General features: G+C 42.1%; 1 protein-coding gene across 1 annotated transcript in view; it reads right to left on the bottom strand.

The window, feature by feature from the left end:
• Nucleotides 1-15,726, bottom strand: part of esama (endothelial cell adhesion molecule a) — a 38,148-nt gene that overhangs the window by 21,069 nt on the left and 1,353 nt on the right. The gene's annotated exons all lie outside the window — the stretch shown is intronic.

Below are 15,726 nucleotides of genomic sequence, written 5' to 3'. Positions count from 1 at the left end.
ACACGGTTGAGCTGGTTTCATTCCCTTGGTTTCCTTGATTCGGTGTGGCAATTACAGTTCAATGTGGGACCACAGCTATTTGAGGAGGTGTACATGCCTGTTTCTGAATGGAGCAGTTTGTGGTGTGAAGCTCTGAGCCAGCCACAGGCGATCTATTGATTGATCTAGAACCAGAGAAAGCGAGGTGCATGAGGTTAACTACACCAGTGATTGCCCATATCAAATAGTATGGATGTGCTAAGATTGTAAACATATCTAGCTTACTGAAAACATCTTGGGAATGTCACACAATTTTTGAAATCTGGGATATCAGAGCAAACCTATTTTTTATGTAAATATGGACTTTTTTCATATTGTCACATTAGAAAATATGATTAGATTGACAAGGGTTGTATTTTACTATTCAAATTATTTGAACTATGCAGTACTTATCCAGATTGCATGTACATGTAGGGATGTGCATGCATATATGTAGAGAAAAAAATGATGGAACATCGAACTGATCCATTAGGATATTAGTTCATAAATTGTGCTATGTCCTATTATTGTGCATTGCCAATTTTCCTATCGGTGTGTTGAACTCAAGATGGAGGCTGTATTGAAGGATGCAATTTAATAATAAGGTTCTGTATTTCCCTTCTGGCTTGCTCAGCAGAATCTGCATATCATTCAAATCCTGATAGGTGCCATGTTTTTGGTACTTTTAACAGCATTTCCACTCAACTGGTGAAGTGAATCGTAGGAAGGGGAGAAAATTGTCAGCTCAAGATATACTGCATGTCAGGCCATCATCCTCAATTCCATTAGGCCTCCAGGTACTGATCGTTACCTCGGCTATCACTGAAGTTCTATTGACCCATAAATAGTTCTTCACATCTCTGTTTTGGAGATTGTTGGCAGCAGCTCGTCTTTGAACAGATTTTGCAGCAGGACTCAAACTTAGGTCCTTTCAAGGTAAGAGCTTTGCTATTCTAAATAGAGCCATTGTATGAGCAAAGGTCTGCTGGGCTACCTAGAATCCCACAGTACAATAGACAATGGGGTCTGACTCGAGTTACCGACCACTTGTATACCACTCGTACATAGGCCGAAACAGGAGACGGAGAGTCACTAACACACACACACACACACACACACACACACAAACACTCCGAATGAAATCAGTCCCTCACTGACCCTCGCAAACTACCACAGTGGGTATTCAGTTGCAGGAAGGATGGGCGCGGTGCCGGCAACACACTGACGAAATGAACAGTCAATGTTGACTCTTAACTCTACAAAAGATTAGACAATCTTTCTTTCAGCTTAGAAGCCTTCTTGCACATTCACATAAGCATCACCCACAAAGGTTACAACATATTGATCTGTGCTTACTGAGCAGATGAAGTCTCTAGCAGCATGGTTGCCACAGTGACTTCTCCACGTCATTCCTCAACAACAGGATAACAGAGTTGTTTTTTCAATCAGCCCACTACTGCATCGACTGTTATGCACCTAGAGTTTCATGCCTATTTATTGAGATTAGGAGAAGACAGAATGAATCTATCTATGTTGGTGGCATCACTTTATCATCAGGATTGATCACGGTGGAATGGAGTTGGTCGTCGATGGGAAGGAGAGCGAAGACAGGAAGGAGGAATGTAGTGGAAGGCCTTATCTGGCTGGACCAGCCCGCTGCGACGGGAAGTGGAGTGTCAGGAGGGGAAAGAGGAAGTAGGCTGTAGTGCACAAACACGTAGGCAAGCGCGCACAAATACACACATCCAAGCAGCATACTCACAGGGCCTTTGCCTTCCTTGACTAACTGGGAGTGCGATAGACAAATCCCATCTATCTCATGTCTGCAATTTCACTGTTATTTCCTCTATCTTCCAATTATTTTCATTATTCTTCTCACATTTTCCCTGCATCTCTGTCTCTTTATCAGCTGGATTTGATAGGGAAATTCAGACAGTCAAGGAAATTGCAGCACTGAGGAATCCAGGGTCTACAGCAGGGGTGGGGGAACCTCCGGCCCGCGGCCGTTTGATACCCCCCCCCCCTGTCAACAACAGTTTTTGTGTTCAATCACAGCGCATATTTCGAAGCATGCAACCCCCCCACCCCCCCACCCCACCCTGCAATCAAAACATCAAAATGGCCCGCGATAGGAAAAAGGTTCCCAACCCCTTGGTCTTCAGAATATACCACAATATATGATATACTGTATAAAATAATTGATAAAACGTTCCTGAATCGCAACAAAGGGACATTTTTGAATGAATCGATGTTGCTTCATTTTCCTTCCATTCAGTTAAGGGGAAGCAGTGTGCTCGCAAGCTCCAATTGGGTCTTGTATCATCCCATAGTCTTACATCCTTTAAGACACAGAGTCATTTATTAAGTCTGGATGCTGTCCTGTCCCATCCAATTCCACATCGGACTCAAGTCGTTTATTTACATCCCGTGTAATGACAGCATCGTCTGTTTCCCTCCTCCTTGCATATTGCATATAAGACTATTGTTCTGTTTACCTGTCAAATGCAATGGTTGATTTCTTCATGCAACACACAATACTGGAGGCTTTCCTCTACATGTGCCTATGTGGCCTTAACAGGGTAATTACTTATACTAACTGCTAATTGTTTGGATTATGCTGCCAATTTACCATGAAGTTCGCTTCATTCATCAATGGATTTTTGTGCCATTGGTGGTCTGTGCACGTTTCCTGAATTGTCAATCCGGCCGAGGCTTTTCCTGCTTCTGTATGACCATGTAATAGGAACATAGGGGGAAAAAGGAGAAATATCTATGGTATAGCTATTTGATAATGGAACATGACTAAGAATCTACATAAATGCAGCTTTTCAAAGTGCCCCCACTAGATTAAATCTTGAGATGCAGATTGAACACTGAGGCAGACCTACAACTCTCAAATACATTCGAATATAATGAAGTGACCAAAAAACCCCAAATAATCCCTGTGTCATAGAAAACCATCCTCAATTCAGAGTAATAACTCAAGTCCTGTCACATTTGATTGCATTTAATTAAATAATGCGGTCATTGTCAGTCAACATTAGCATTGCATCATTTTCTCATTTGAAACAAATGAGTCAGTGTTCCAGCAACTCAATAAAAGGTGGAATCAAGGATAATCAAGAAGAGACGGACCAAGTCATCACAGGTCTCTGTGCCTTGAGAGAGTCAGATGAAACTGTGGCAGTTAGGTGGAGTAACAACAGCCTGCATAGAGAAACAGGTTGAAGCCAAGCCTGCCTAGCCTAAACAAACACACATCATCAAAAAAAGCTTCGAGACTTGGCAATAGCTCTTTGTTTAATCATTCACCTTTTATGGCCTCACAGGACTTCACCTAACAACCTCACTCAATCCCAAGCCTAACCTATGCATATTTGCTGCAAAGGACACTGTATACTGTGGGTTTTCACAGTAGCAGTAGCATAAAGCCTGGAAAAGACACACACTTAAAAGGTTGTGTGCAGACAGTCATGCACACACATCAACACTAGGCTCTCGTTGACACCCCGGCCGTCTGTTGGCATTTGTGCCTGTGTTCTGGGCTGTCACTAGCAGTGTGAAATAATGCATGGGCTCCTGAGGAGGGCTTCATTCTCCTGGGTAGCCTTATAGTGAGGACCAGCTTTGTCACGACAAACTCCACAACTTAAGACTCTTCCCAGACCAGGACACACACCACTTTTTGAAAGAGGAGCAGTTAATGGAAACCACTGGGTCATCTCACTCCTTTTCCATAACACAAGCGACATAGAGGAGAAAAATATAGACACATACTCCGTGAGGGGAGCGGATCAGAGTAGAAACCAAAACAACAATCCGTGAACACATTGCAATTTGTGCTGACGGGGCAGGAGCGACAATGACGCCTGACAGCCCCTTGTGATGAAAATATCAACCTCAATGCATAATGCAGGACACTCTCTTTCCACTAAACCAAGCACTCTGGACTCTCAAAGACATTGCTTTCTTTCCCAAAAAATATATATTACTAAAGGAGCCTTGTAGTTTTTGTTTTGCTTTGTGTAAAAAACAACAGCAGCAGTGAGCATCCATTGGGGGAAGCGCACTGAAATCACACAATAGTGAACTCCTGCTCTCCACTCAGAGGTGAATAGGATCCAAGGGGTCCCAAAGGCAAGCAGGAATTACCCTGCCATGTTCAACAAACGGACAGGAGGGGTTGATAGATTTACAGAAGATTAGATTAACTAATCTTTCAAATGATTCAATAATTTCTGTTTGCATTTACGGTTGTGTACAATGCTCTTTGTAAGGCATGTTGCTGTTAGTGCTGACAGATGAAGCAGAACAGGAAAGCGAGGGATTGGGTTTAAACTCTAGACACGAGGGTAAGAGCGCAACATTTTTGAAAGAAAACACACATAAAGGGAATGAGGCTGCTTGTCTTTGTCTTCTTTTAAGCTGTAAGAAAACCTCAGAATGTAACAAACCCCTGCCCATGGTATCATTAGAGATCCCCTTTGGTCAAATTAATGGGTCTATCCTACCAGGAGATCAAAGGGGAAAATGTTTCTCTGTCAGTTCCAGGATACCGATAGAAATGGTTTAGAAGAGTAGCAAACAAACCCAAGCATTTTTCTTCTACCTGCAAGTAAGTCAGGGGTGGCGAGGTGTGTGAGGCCTGATTCACATGGACATGAGCCGGGCACAACTTTAGGGTCGAGGGGCTCAACCAAAGCAAAGCAGAAGGGCAAAAAGGAGTCCAAGGTTCTAGAAAGGAGGCTCTTACGTAAGCAACTTCATCCTGTCCTCTGCATGCGACACACTCATGCATATGTTGCCGTGAGAGTGCGGGCATGCGTGTGTGTGTGTGTGTGTGTGTGTGTGTGCATGTTCGGGGCCAACTGCACTGCATATGGAGATCTTACTGGACTGTTTGTGCCTTCATGGGTGCTTCGCCTACGTGCTCTGATCAGGTTTCATCTGAGCTCCACTGCTCACAGGACTGGAACGGCTTACCTCATATTTGGCCTTTACCTGACTGTTATTCCCTCTGTCCCAATGCAATTATACCTACGGAGTTTCTTGGGTGCTAGAATGGATTTTTTAATATTCCTTTTGGAGAGAATTTATGTCTTGAAAAAAATTCTAATTTCTATTCTATCTAGACTGAGCGTTCATACGATGTTTCTCACAGCAGAAACACCCCAGTTTACAGTAAACGAGGTGAGCTAGTGGAGAGTAAAGCTCAGAATGAAAAACACACGTAAGCTGTTGGTCATCCTCAGGCGACTCAAAGGAAATTAGATAGAAACCTGCAATTATGTTACAGTAGGGATTTCTTTATGTGTCTGGATCACAAGGAGACCTTTTACTGTCTGAATCTATTCATTCTAGTCCATCGTCTATGTGAGAAGTCAACCATCTAAAGAGACAATGGAAATGTCCTGTGTGAGTTAATCATAAAATTAGGTGCTTATCGTAATAATAATTAATGTTGTGATCTTCTGTTGCTTTGTTGTTAAAAACAGTAAGAAATGAACCTGTTTGAGCAGCTCAACTGTTTTAACCACACTTTATTACTTACATGTATGTGAAAACACACACACACACACACACACACACACACACACACACGCACACACACACACACACACACTTACAGTCTGGATGGGTGCTTTGGATTTGCCCACCTCTCAGATTAAAGCTCCCAGGCTAATTTGCTGCTATGTCACAATTCCTGCATAATCCTGCTCTAATCCTCACCGACTCGATTAAACAGTCAAATCTCCTGCTCAGTATCTGGCTCTATCTAATGCCCTCTTCATTTTTACTCCCTCTCTCCCTCTCTCCCTGCCACTTGTTCCCACTCTTCCTCTCCCTGTAAGCACATGAACATGGTCGCTCAGGTAAATTCGCGACCATGTTCCCTTCAGAAAAAAATAGCTCGATCCTGAGATCATCTCAGCAGATGCTTGAGATGTATTTGGCAAATCCATCATCATATTATCTCTCAAAGAAATGAGATTATAATGACAGTAAGTGCTGTGTGAGTGTGTGAGTTATGTCAGGTTCGGGTTATGCCCACAGCAGTTGTCTGTGACACCGCCCAATGGCTATAAATAAATCATAAACCTACGATGAAGAGAAACGTGGCAGAATAGTTGTAAGACAAACACCCAGTCTACAGAGGAACTAGAAAGTAGAGGTGATTGGAGGAAACAGGAATGGTTGAGACAGTATGAACGACTCACATTTCAGTGAATAATTGAAGTGAAGTACATGAATTAAAAGGTGACTCAGCCTACTGGACAGTATCAAGTCTTTTTACAACCCCAATTGCTCACATGAACAGATGGTCATTTCAGTTAACACAAAAACTAAAGATTGCTTAAGAACTTGCATTTGGTAAAACAGGATGATGAATACTTGTTTGGCTTATGCTAAAGGATTGAGAAGACATTACAGGTACAAGAGCCCTGTTCAATTTCAGGTATATAACACATGAAGACAATAGTGGTCCTACAAAGCCCATATATCAAACGCTAAAGGGAATATAAAGCCCTTTAATAATGATCAGAATGAAGTCTGTTTCTCTTTAGCTACATATTTGAATCAACCCATGGTAGTTCAAAGTACTCAAGCACAACACGTATCACACGATATGCATGTTGCTTGTTTGTTTGTTTTTTGCCGGGAATTGATGACATAACTCCATTTGCAAACTTTGATGAAGAAAGATAAACAAAGGCTGCATTGATATCAGTCTTTTCAGTCGTATCCGTCCTCACCTCTCCCCTTGAAAACAACGGACATTCCTTCCCCGCTTTGATTCTCTGCTTTGTATTCTTTACCTTCACTGGATTTATTATGCAAATTAAAGCTGTAGCTAGTGGTCTCTTTTTAATATATTTTCAAGATAAAAGCAAACAAAGTCCAACAACAATTAATGCACAAAACTCTCTCTCTCACACACGCACACACACGCACACACGCACACACACACACACAAACACACACACACACATTTACACACACCCCCTTCATAGTAGTACAGTACTGGGAAATGGATGCAGTAAGATTTTAGCCATAAGAACATTTGTACATTCTAATCTATCTTTTAGCTGCTTGAGGTTTCAAGTATTTGATACACGTGGTGTCTCTTATCTTGCATAGCACACTTTAGCTGTAATTTGCATAAGAAATAAAGGGAAAAACTGTTTCATTTGCCGTGGAACGTGCAATCATTTCTCTTGAAATGACCAAAAAACTGCTGCAACCAGCAAAATCAATAGTAGCTAAAGAAAATGAGTAAAAGAGAGAGAGAGAAAGAGAGTGAAAGTAAGAACAGCACTTGACAGCTTGGGTCTATTTTTAACCTATGGAGGAGGTAAAAGACAGATGAGCGACAAGTTTCAGCAGTTAAGGGGAGTTCTGATCATTTCTCCTGTGCCACACTGTGTGATGTCTTGCTCAGTGACAGGAGGTGTCAGGAGGGGTAACTAGTGCTCCTCTGTGAGTTCAGTGTGTGCGTGGATGCCATTATGGAATGGAATCTGTACAGTTATTTTCCTGAAGATCATGATAGCGGAGGAGGTGTGTGGGCGAAACTCGAGAGAGAGCGATTATGGATCAGACGAGCCTTGCCTTTCGTCCTCCCAGAGGATGCGTGTTAAAATGAGTGAGTGCATGTGTTTGTGTGTAAAGGGGGAGGGGGATGTATGGATCTGCCATCATGATTAAAGTGTTCCCATGGAGAGAATTGGTGGGAGTGTCATGGAAACTGGGGTGTAGGGCAAAAGTAAGGGAGAATAAAGTGACTCGGGCGAAGGGTCTCTGAGAAGGACCCAAAGCATATTGTGTCTAAATGAGGATTTTCATTTCATGTGACATTTCATAAGGCTTTGTGTTCAAGTATTTACCGCACAAATGTATGTGAGTGTGGATCCCTCCTGACAGGAACACCTTCAAGCACTCATTACAGTTGCAAAAAGCTCTCTTAACTGAACGGTCAAACGTACAGTACATCTCTACCAATGAGAATGAAAGTTTCTCAGGAATACCGACATGGAGCACCTTGAGGTGAATCGCCTAATGTAGAACGCCAATTGCCTTTAGGATGTCATGCATACATCCACATAAACACCATCTGAAAATACATTTTCAAAAGTCAAAGCTTTGCCTAATTACTCTTAATGTGTGAGGTTAATGGCTTCTCATGGATGGGTGGGCCTGGAAAAATCAGTGAACGTAATGACCAGTCACTAATGAATTCTCAAAACATCAATGATGACTAAAAGGCTTTCTCTTGTTGCCCACTAAAAAAGGCTCTGTTTTGTAAAAGTGGCTCAGAAAACAAGCTCCCCCCCCCCCCCCCCGACATGACAGACACTTTGTGGCTCAAGTGGCGAACATTTCCATATTTCCATTCCGAACCGGCGTCAGCAGTAAGTTCAAATGCCTCAAATCCAGACTTAATCCTGATAGATCCTGTTTGGCATTCATTTGAGAAACTTCTACTTCAAACACATGTGCAGGGGAGATTATAGGGGCTTTCTCTGCCTCTGCTGTACTTCAGAGCTCATGTACACTAGTGTTGGATGCAGGCACTTCAGAAAAGAGTTAAATGGATGCAGAAGGGGACACAGTAAAGGCAACGGCGACATTATGCAGAGTGTAGCATTCAACATAGAACATAGAATGATATCCAAAGTTAGTATTTCCTGTAACAGAAGCTCTTGTTCACTTTCCTGTCTTGAACATGAATTGCAATGCCATTGTTCTGGCATGGAGAGGCACACAAATAGACATACGGTCACACATTCAATGTAAGGAAACTGATCTAGCCTTTTACTTGAACAATTAGCAGTGAGTTCTGTGTATAGACTGAGCTGAGTAGTGGGGATCAATTCCCTTGTAAGGTCATTTACTATAAAAGACAGGAAGTGTCCCTTCGATGACGGGATTGTAACCATTGGTGCCAAATGACACAAAGTCCCCTGAACCCTGGAGTGTTTGTTGAAACTACTTTGCGCTTAATCTGGTGGCAAACATGTTTTCTCTGAGGGCTGTTCTCACTTGGATCGAAAGTGAAGGAAGAGAAATCCAATTATGACAGCGTTGGCGGAGACCCTCTGCATATTGAAAATTGGCATATTAGCAGCATATTAAAACATATCTGCTATCAAGATTCTGTCTGTGGGAGGGAGTGCATACGTCAAAAACAGATTGAGAGGGTAGGGTGCTGCTGTGGGAGACATTTTCAATAAACAACAATTATATGTAGTGAGTGGTGCGTGGCGGAGCTGGGGGTGTGAGGGGTGGGGCGCCTGCACCTCTGAGCCATTACCGGAGATAATGACATCAACTAAGCTTTCTCCTGAGTGTAGCTGTGTGTGACAGAGAAATGGATAAGAGCTCATAATTACATACACACCACCCAGGGAGGACAGAACCAATGGAGAGAGAGGAGATGGAGAGAGAGAGAGCGAGGGATGAAAGTATGAGGAGAAAACACATGAAAGGCCAAGAGCTCCAGAGTCAAGACTGGTACAATGGACTGTATACAACTCACACACACACACACACACACACACACACACACACACACACACACACAGACAGACAGACACACACACACACACACACACACACAGTGCCAAGTGCCAAGTGCCAACACAACAACATATATACGATATGCACACGAAACACTAAGTGAAGGGGTGAAGGACTACACACATCCACACACATGAAAAGGATGTTCAATCACACCGCACACACGTGCACCAATACACTGGAACAACACACACACACTGGAATAACAAAGCCCCCTCACTCTAACCCTCTTGGCTGACCTGAGACATTGATGCTGATGATATGCTGGAGCTGAAGCCCTCAGGAGAAATGGGATGAAGGAGGCGAAAAGGAGAAGGAGGAAGGGGGATGGACAATAGATGAAGAGAAAAGAGAGTGCAGGGAGGAAGAGGAGGTAGGGGAGATGTAATAATGTTGATAAAAGACACCTATAAGAGAAGAGGGACAAATACGTCCCTCTTAAGAGATCAATAGTTCAATATTATGTCTTTCAACAAACACCACCAAGGGACTACACCATTTCACATCTTGTTTTTCTTAAAAAATAAATAATAACAAGACAAATGACATACTCTATTCATTAAATGGATTTATGTGTATAGAGACGTACATTTAATGCAGTGCTGAGGTGACAGGAAGTCCTGACCTCTTGAGTGCTACAGAAAGCAGCTTTTGAAATGATGGATAGATTTCTTTTATGCTGGCAGGCACGGGCCTTCAGGGATTGTGACTGCAGGAAAACCTGGATCACACTCAGGACCCTGACACCCTGTATTACCAGAAGTGGGCGGACACAATACAGCATCAGATGACCAAGTTCGGGTCTTGGTCAAGGGCAACGTCAGGAGAAATGAACCCAAAACACATTTTTGATAGTGGGATAAACCGAACTTCCCAGATGAACGCCACACAGTCACGGGGAAGAATGAAACCTTAGAGAGAAGAGAGAAGAGACCTGAACACAGCACCTTCCACTCAGCCACACTGCCTTGTTTCCCCATGGAGGTACTGTAATAACAGGTCACATGGAGTGGATGGAGCAGTTTATTATGGGGTATGATCCCCAAGTAGACGGCATATAAAATATTAAATTGATGAGAACAGACATTTCACAATACAGTGTCTCTTTAAGCTGTTTCTGCTCACATGTAACCTCTGTCTAAATGCAACAAGTTCATGACTATTCCATGGTGCCTGGTTGCCTGAAGGCATTCTGGGAGACAAGGGAAATCATTAACTGATGGAATATATGAGCGACACCTGAAGCTGGATTAGGGGAATTTGAGGTACAGCATACAAACTGCACAGTCAACACAAAGTTACTTTCAATTAATGATATTTACCAGTGTCGGGGTTTTGGTGGAGGGTTTTGTTCTTGGTGGGGTGAGATGTTCTCAGGGCCCTGTGGCAAATAAACCTTACTTGTGCCTCCTGCTGTCTCTCTATCAGTGCTTCCTCACTCGTTCTGCCTCAGTGAGAGCACAATACAGCACAGAAGCCCTCCAGGCCTCGGCTTAATAGTGTGAATATAATGACATTTTCTACATAGTTGCCTGCTGCCAGTGACACACTATTTCTCCATCTGTGTTTCATCCGACTGTTGTAATTATACTTTTGCTAATGTTTAATGAAAATCAATCAGTACACAGGTGACAATGTGGAATAGTTGCTGGTCTGCTTGCATAAGAGATTTTGTATGTGTGTGTGTGTATGTCCACACGTGTAAATGTATGCAGGCAATGTATTAAACTGTACTTCCTGGGGCATCACAGCCAATACAAAAGATCAATTTGCTTCTCAAAGAAAAATAATAATTTACCTTTACACTATTAAGTCCACATTGCTGTGTTATCTTAATATAATTATTATAGTGGATCAATGTACATACTGTATATTGACTCAAGAAAGGAGAAAAGGTCTTTTTTGTCTAAGTTATTCGTAACCTCACTGCAGAAATGATTTACAAATACATTATGGGAGAATAAACATTAGGACAACCCATTTTACGCAAACCTTAACCTTTACCTTCGCTTACATTAAATAATGCATTCACGTTTTTTCACAGGCTCACAAAAGCTTTTAACCACAGATTTTGACATTTATCACGTCATACACTGAAATTCATTTATTGCTAGACTTTTATTGTAAACAAAACTTAGGAAGATGAGAGTAAACGCAGTTCTAAATATATGACAGCGTGATGATTCTCTATCCAAACACTCGAAGCAGAGAACTGAGATTATGTCAGTGGGACTGAATCCATAAGGCCATCCGTCTCCAACCCCCACCCCCACCCCCACCTAAGAACCTCCAAGTAAGAATAACGGAAAACATCGTATCTTGTCTAAGCCCGTGTCCTCAATTCCCGTCTGTCCACAGCACTATTAACTCCTTTTTTTAAAGGAGGGGTCAGACGGATATGTGGCTGTGGCTGTGGCTGTGGCTGTTGTTGACGTCTTGTTGCGACATCTGTCAGTGTCACTGGAAATAGCACTGTTGACACACAGCAGCAAAGGGTTCAAAACTCATACATGTAACTGTGTAACTAAAATCTACTGCTGGTATTTACAAGTATTGGGATCATTCAAATGCGGTTAATCTACATTTATTCTACAGTATTCCCTGTCTAGTAGGAAAGGAGGTTTCTGACATCAGCAGTCTCCTTAAATGTGCGGCTGAAGGAAGAAGGAGAAAAGACAGCAATGTGGCCGGACTGACCATAATAGCCAACTGATAAGCTTCCCATAGCTCCCTTAACTCTAAATAGTCATTAGCCAGTCCCTTAACTTAGGAGACAGGTCTCAGCTTCTGACACTGCAATCCTGCATTCTATACGCATTTCAGCAGCACAATTCATTATTATGATTTGGGACAAAGTCTTGATGCTTCTATGAATAAACTACATCTCTAGTTTTTTTTTCTCTTAATGATTATTTATTATTTATTTAGATCCTTCAGGGGAAATATAATCCATTGCGAAGGGAACTTCTATTGTCTAAAAAAGGCCAGATGCAAACATCAGCTGGGAATAGCTTTGTTTTGGAACATCGTATGCAAAACAATACACAGAATCATGTTTTACTGTCCACAAGAGATTTCTATCAGACATTGCAGGCATCAATCACCCCCGGAGGAGAAATAGCCAAACCATATAAAAAAACATATACAGCATGGCGTCTTTGGTCCGCTCATTTTCAGAGGCTGGCACTTCCATTCCAATAGAGGGAGATGAGGAGAGACAGCAAGTTAGAGAGAGAGAGAAGGAGGAAGAAGAGTAAGATGGAATAAAGTAGTGCCTGTGCCTTTAAGAGAGTCACTAGTTGAGGCCAGAATGTTGGGAAAGTCGCCCATTGCCTTTCTCATGACCCCTGTGAGGGGGCCGTCTTCCTTTAGGGACCACGGTTGGAGATGGGACGTCATAGAAAGCCCAGGGACACTGACAACTTCATACTTCACCGTCTCTATCTACCTGCAGTCATTTAATAACTGCTCTGACTGTGAGACTAGTTCACAAACTCCTACAGGTGACACAAAGCATCACATCCAAACAACAGGTTACACATAGCACACAAACTACTGCCATGTTGCCTCCAGGTAACATTCACACAACTTATCCCACATTTACCCCTTAGGAATGAATGTTTACGTAGACTTAAAATCATAGCTGAATGATTAGTACCTGTCTGAATGTGGGGCAGGTGTGAAGCCTGTGATGGATGAGTTTAGGATGAGCTGTTGCGAGGTCAAAACTGCTTTTTAAAAACTAAGCCAATATTGGATTGCTCTAGATTTTAATCAGTGTTAATCCTGTGACTGACTTTAATTAAGGGATTCTAATTACATGAAGGTGTTTCCATGTCCCCAAGCTTAATTGCAGTATTTTTAGAATCAAGTAAGATTGAGGTTTTGTTCTACACGTGTGCATAACTGATGAGACTTGGACAAAGAGATTTATATAGTGAAGTATAGAGAAATTAAGAGATAAGAATGATCAAGCAATGACATGGTACATTTTCAGATGGGTATTACCTTTCAAGCACCGTGGTCCCAGTGTCTTTGTCCAACACCGCAGGATTTAACCTGCACTAATCTCCCTGCATATTCTCTCTTCAAGAGTGTGTGTGGGTATACAGATAATTACAACAGGCAGTGGCGAGGACTGACAATTGGATTGCAACTAATTTAACAAATAATGAGCTCATTTATTTCTACGCCATCACATGTGTACCACAAACAAATCCCTCAATCTCTGTCTTTCAACCAAAACTGCACCAGTTGCTGGGGATGCATGCTGTAATCCCAGCTCAAAGTGGAAAGGGGCTTTGCAGCACATTCATTTAGTACTATTACAAGAAATAGGCAATTAGAGATAAGGCCATAGTTGTAACTAAGACAAATCACATTCCATAACTCTCCATTAAGCATTCTTCTGGAACAGTGTAATGTATTTTAGGATGGAGTGTTGACAATAGGGAGAGAAACAGGAAACAAACAAGTGCAGTCATTTTGTCATATATTGGTAAAATATGTCAAGTTTTAAGACCTGTTGTGAAGTGTTTAGGATCACTGGCCTATGTGGCCCCAAGTTAAAATAACACATGCAGCTAAAAATAATACGTACAACCCTTGCACTCACTATTCTAAATCACAGAGAGCTGCCATAGAAAAAAAATGAGCGGTGGCGGCGCAGCTTTCTGCTCTCCCATCCCAAAGGAGCCTTTGAAGCTTGTATGGATTGACCTTGTTAAATAAGTAAAGTCTACTGTGGGACCCACCTGGAAAACAAATGAAGATGCTTCTTTTGCCAGATGGTGTGTCCAGAATAGAAGAGTAGTTTCACCAGGTTTGAGAGATAAGGCAAAGCTTACGCACTGCTGCCATGAACAACTGGCCTTGAGAAGAGACCTTTAGCTTCAAGAGTATTGGCTCTGCTCATGTAAATGCCATGCTACTGGCAACACTGAAAGAGAAGTCACTTCCATCCCATAGTGTAGCAGTAATTACATAACAATAAGACTATTATGTATTCAATGGAAAGCAAGAAATAACACTGGAACAGAACAATAATTTCTCAATAGCATTGCAATTTAACAAATATCAACTTAATTGCTTAAGAACAAGGAGCAGTGGGTAAAATTCATTCAAACAATCAGAAAAGCTTGTAATTAGAAACCCTGCCTAATGAACCCGCAGCATAATGTGCACAAATAAGATTTGATTCAAATGTGGCTTAACTTTGTGAAACTATGGGCTATGACGTTGAATGGCTTAATCCAAGAGGATACAACTTCTGTCAGAGACCTTTACCTTCATCATACTATGTATATTTGAGTAACACTTTGAGGACAAACCTATGAATTGACTTTCTTGCCAGACCTCTCATCAATTATGGAGTATGGTGACCAACAGCCAAAATATCATGGCCATTTAATTTATTTTGACATTGACAAACTGATGTCGTTCTCCCCTGCTCTGGCTTTTGAGGCACAGAATAAGCTCCTTTAATCTCCATGTTGTAGCTTACTAAGAGCAGGAAGCTACAACATGGAGATTGAAGGAACATTCCCCTTTCCTGTTACCAAAGGGTGCTATTCATGAACATTTCCTCTTTGAATCTCCATAGGAGTTTTTCAGGACACACCTGCAGGGCCACTGATTGTGAGTCAAATGCTGAGGTCAAGGTCTAATGCTGTTGTAAAGGCATTATTGTATTGTGACACTGCACTGCAACCTGGTGGTAATATGCCAGCGGACGTGGATCATGGAATCACCACTTGGAATGTCTCAGAGGAATCTAACCTTAAATGATATCCCTAGGGTCTGGATGCTAGATTGAAGCATTTCTCAGGCACTGCCTCTCTCTTGGGGTGAAACAGGCAACACTGAGATTGCCTATGTCAGCGGGTGAGATTGTTTTGACAACAGTGCAGAAAACCACATACGGGCTTTGGGCGTCCCAGAGCCAGTTCAGGGAAAATGAGTTCTCACTTGCGTTCATATCTGACAGGCAAAGCTTCAGTGCAGGCAGCAGCTTGTTTCATGGTAATTATACACACAGGTAGATCACTCACTTCAATGGATTCACGATTTCCATATGAAAATAGGATACATTTTGAGAATAAACAAGGTAAAACTAAACGTTAGTGATAC

The sequence above is a fragment of the Genypterus blacodes genome, unplaced genomic scaffold (genome assembly GCF_046128005.1).
Source record: "Genypterus blacodes isolate CSIRO-AG114 ecotype Tasmania unplaced genomic scaffold, CSIRO-AGI_Gbla_v1 ptg000111l_1, whole genome shotgun sequence".
Lineage (NCBI taxonomy): Eukaryota > Metazoa > Chordata > Actinopteri > Ophidiiformes > Ophidiidae > Genypterus > Genypterus blacodes.
This window is presented reverse-complemented; position numbering and strand designations above follow the sequence as displayed.